The sequence below is a fragment of the Panthera pardus genome, unplaced genomic scaffold (assembly GCF_024362965.1).
Source record: "Panthera pardus isolate Hobbes unplaced genomic scaffold, ASM2436296v1 HiC_scaffold_1, whole genome shotgun sequence".
Lineage (NCBI taxonomy): Eukaryota > Metazoa > Chordata > Mammalia > Carnivora > Felidae > Panthera > Panthera pardus.
Genome location: NW_026526654.1, coordinates 63466239 through 63470892, shown reverse-complemented (window position 1 = coordinate 63470892; position 4654 = coordinate 63466239). Strand labels below are relative to the sequence as shown.

Here is a 4654-nt window from a genome sequence, read left to right as displayed (position 1 = left end):
ACTTTATCTGTCGTTTGAACTCTCTAGGAACTGAATTTACAGCAGCAGTGACTCATTTAGCGGAGTTTATCATGGCATCTCACCCTGGTAATGTCAGGTGTTTACCTTCAACAGAATGAAATCCCAAATGCTTTACTGGTACCGTGAATTAAAAAAAAAAAGAATTGGGGTGCCTGGGTCGGTTGAGCAAGTGACTTCAGCTCAGGTCATGATCTCACGGTCCATGAGTTCGAGACCCGTGTCGGGCTCTGTGCTGACAGCTCAGAGCCTGGAGCCTGCTTCCGATTCTGTGTCTCCCTCTCTCTGCCCCTCCCCCGCTCATGCTCTGTCTCTATGTCAGAAATAAATAAACTTTAAAAAAAAGGAATCATTATTGAAAATGACTGTTTTCCAGTTTGTAGCTTCTGATTACATTTCTGTAAAAGTGACGTCATTTAATTCACTTGAAACGCTCTTCTGCCAGGGGAGCCAGCACATTAACAGCTGTCTTTACTTTTTCTATGTGCCCAAGAACAATAGAATGAAATTGATACAGTAAGTTGATTAATAAATAGAATACAGAGACATTAATAAATTAATAATAAATAATTACTAGAATAAAACTGTAGAGCAACGTTTAATTGATCTAGATGAAAGTCTTGCTTTCCTGCATATTTTCCACAGCTGCGCGTGTCAGGTCATTGTGTTCCGGCACAGTCTTTGGGAGCTGACACCGACACTTGAGCAGATGTGCGTCTTCTGGTTTTTGTGGGATCAGCGATAGCATGTGACTCCTCTAGTAGAGGGTAAGTGTCGATCAACCTTTTGGAATTTACAGGTTTGTCACGGACTTTCTCATGAATAGAGTATTTGGTTTTCCATCAAAAAGTCCTTTTCCTCTTTTTAACCCGTTAATGCCCAAACATTCGTTGCCAATTTTTTTTTTTAATTTTTTTTTAACGTTTTATTTTATTTTTGAGACAGAGAGAGACAGAGCATGAACAGGGGAGGGTCAGAGAGAGGGAGACACAGAATCTGAAACAGGCTCCAGGCTCTGAGCTGTCAGCACAGAGCCCGACGTGGGGCTCGAACTCACGGACCGTGAGATCATGACCTGAGCCGAAGTTGGCCGCTTAATCGACTGAGCCACCCAGGCGCCCCTCGTTGCCAATTTTTAAAGTGCCACCGCGTAACCACACAATTTAATAGTTGTAGATTCATCCTGCATGCCGTTAATGTTAAAACCACTGTAGGAAGAGTATTTGGATTTGTTTCCATATGCTATGTGATGGGACTGCTCAGTGCCCATTACCCATGTTTCATATACATCTAGACTAAGATTTCCCTGGTTTTCCACTGCACCCAATGGTGACCTGCTGACTTCGGGTAGCTCTCACGTTAAGACGGCAGAGGCAGCTGCACCAAATCTCCTCTCATCATTATCCCAGATGGATGAGAGCTCTTCCCAGCTGCTGGTGTTCTGTCACTTTCTTTGGTAAGTGAGCACCCCACAAGCCATCCTGGAAGGGGAGGTGTTACATTGGGTTGCGGGTTGAATTACTCAGAAGAAGATGCCGAGAGGAAGTTTGGGGTCTATTTTGGGGATCAAAAGGAAAGGGGAAGAGCGGGATTGGGTAGAGGAAGATGTCCAGATGTCATACAGGCTTGACAAAGCCTAGGCTAAACTAGCTGGGAACTCTGGAGTAAGGGTAACCCCTCGGAGGTGTTCGCGTTTGGCCAAAGAGCTGGACTTACACACACCCGCTTCTTACTCGGTCACCAGGTGTGGGCTGTCCTGGAAGGTGTGTGAACTTCGATGGGGCCACTCTCTGAAGCTGAGGCTGACCCTGAAGAGGCTGACAGAGGCCGTCTGTTCACTGTGCTGCCCACACCTGGCCAGCAAGTTCCACCTTAAAGAAGCACCTCGACATCAGATAGTCTGCCATACATCGTGTCTAGACAAGATTGGAAAAAATGAGATTGGTTACCTCCGGGCATCCTCTGATCTAACCAGAGTAAGAACTCCATTCACTACATAAGTGTCTCGTGTGCTACCAGATGTGTAGAAAGCCGGTCATTGCCGTGAGCTGCTTGGAAAGTCAACTCTGAGATGGAGATGAGCATCCAGGAGTTTGCTGGGGCGTGTTCTTGGGACCACCCACTCTGGGAGGGGAGCGAGGGAGGTGGCCTGGGCAGAAGGAGAAGCTGGCCTGTGAGGGGGGGCCTCAACACAAGCCAACCCAAGCTGCCGTGGGGAGCCTCAAAGCCGGGCCAGGCCTTTCTACCTCTCCGTAAACAAGTCATTGAACCTGGGCACCCTGGGAAGAGGACATGACCATGTTGAGATGCCACTTTTCATCTGAAGCAAGTCTGAGGAGGGCTGGTGGCTGGGGCTTTCTCCGGAAGCCCTCCTGGAAGCTTCAGGAATAATCCTGATGGGTCTCTGAGGGGAACCCGTTAATGCCCAAACATTCGTTGCCAATTTTTTTTTTTTAATTTTTTTTTAACGTTTTATTTTATTTTTGATACCTCACAGCATCCCCACTGGAAGCGGACTGAGCCTGTCCCGGCTAACTTAGGCCACTGCTACCGTTGCCGCTGCTGCTGCCACCCCTGCTGTTACTTAAAAATTCCTGAACAAATGCTGAAAAGAGGTCACGCCTGAGACAGCAGCTATACACGCGGCTGTCCCTGAGCAAATCAGGAGGCAGCCACCCTGTCTGTAGCAGAGTTCAAGGCACGATTTCCAGGAGAAAGGACGACTTAACGTTTACCAGCCTTGAAAGGTAAGGTGCCAGTTCAGAAATCTTGAATTTGCACTTGTGTTTCACTTAAATGCAAAAGGATTTAAGTCGATTATTTCATGTTTGTCTAGAGCGTGATGGTGCTTTTTTTAATTTTGCAGCATTTGCTTCCATTTTCAGCAGCCCCCTTTCTGATCCTCGTGTCTACTGCCCTGTCCTGATCACTCAGTAGAACCCACCACTGGCCAGGGCTGTGTGGCTGCAGGTTCCAGCATGCCCAGTGCCTGCACTGTTGGCCCCCGCTCTGCCCGTGGCCTTGCTCTCCCTTAGGCTGTGAGCAGAGCATTTTTTCACAGCTGCCATAAGATGTAGACACTTATCCCCACCGATCCTTTCAAAGAGCCCAGGGACCCCAGGCCGCTCCAAATGAGATGCTTCTGCCAAAAGAACGCAGTGAGAGTGGCTCTGGCTACCAGAGGGAGGCTGGAGCATTCCCTTTCGTGATGAGCTCAAAGCAGGGTCGAGAGGAGGTTAAAATACCTTTTGTTAGCTCTCAGTCATTGTCATGGCTGCCACACAGTGTTGTGGAATCATGAGGGAGGAAGACAGAGCAGAAGGAGTTTGGGACTCAGATGTCAGCAGGCGTGGGTCCCAGCCCCTCTCAGCCCCTGATATTCTGGTTCTCCCTGGACGGATAAGGTCTTATTCACCCTACACGCGTTGCCTAGGAAAGTGTCAGGTTCACGGTGGGCGCTCTTAAGCGTGTGCCTTTGTTTTCAGGGTTTTCCACCCCCGGACACAGCTTGTGTAAAGAAAGAATAGGTGCGGGGAAAAAAAGCTAAGGAGTTCTGGATTTCCATTCATGATGCACATTCTCTACCCCCACCCAAAGCACAATACCTTCCCTTGACATTGCATCTTGCAGCCCGCTGAAAAGATGTCTCCCAACCTCATACATCTGCCCGAGGGAAATGCTTCTTTGGAATTGCTGGACACACGTGTGTTCCCCCTCAGAGCACACTTTATGTCCGGGAGAATAGAGTTCTGTGATTATTCAGACCGAAATACTGCTTCACCGTTCTCTCTTCTTGTTATCCTACTAGATACATGCCTACTAGATACATGCCCAGCCTTTCCTTCTGTTCTACATGTATTTGTGCTGCATTTTGTGTAATTTCTTCAAATATATTTGGAGTTTACTAATTTTCTCTCGAGCTGGTTCTCATCTACTATAACCTATTCATTGAGTTTTTTTTTTTTAATTTTTTTTTAATGTTTATTTATTTTTGACACAGAGAGCATGAACAGGGGAGGGTCAGAGAGAGAGGGAGACACAGAATCTGAAGCAGGCTCCAGGCTCTGAGCTGTCAGCACAGAGCCCGACACGGGGCTCGAACTCACGGACCGTGAGATCATGACCTGAGCCGAAGTCGGACACTTAACCGACTGAGCCACCCAGGTGCCCCTTCATTGAGTTTTTAAATTGTAATAAACACTTTTCTGAAATACAACAGCTTATTAAAATAGAGACTTGTCCCTAATACCTTTTATTGTGGTTAAAAAACACATGCCATGAATTCTATACTCCTAGCAAATTTTTAAGTGCATAGCACTATGTTGTCAGCTGTATGCACAGTGTTGTACAGAAAATGTCCAAGAACTTTTTCGTCTTGCGTGATTGAGACTCTATAGCCATTGAACAGCAGTTCCTCATTTCTCCCTCTTACAACCACTGGCAGCCATCATTCTACTCTGCTTGCATGAGTTTGACTACTTTTGATACCTCCGATAAATGGAATCATGTGGTATTTGTCCTTCTTTGCCAGGCTTATCTCACATTATGAGACAATTATGTCCTCAAAGTTGATCCATGCTGTAGCATATGACAGGATTTCTTTCTTTTTAAAAGCTGAATAATACTCCATTGTTTG

General features: G+C 46.6%; 1 long non-coding RNA gene across 2 annotated transcripts; it reads left to right on the top strand.

Moving 5' to 3' along the window:
- Window positions 1–319: 319 nt before the first annotated feature.
- On the top strand, window positions 320–2054 carry LOC109265889 (uncharacterized). Of its 2 annotated transcripts, XR_008421320.1 has the most exons (4): window positions 320–534; window positions 664–785; window positions 1313–1474; window positions 1763–2054. It is a non-coding gene; the product is annotated as an uncharacterized LOC109265889 (long non-coding RNA). The 2 variants fall into 2 exon arrangements; XR_008421315.1 differs by having other exon boundaries at window positions 320–785.
- Window positions 2055–4654: the final 2600 nt, after the last annotated feature.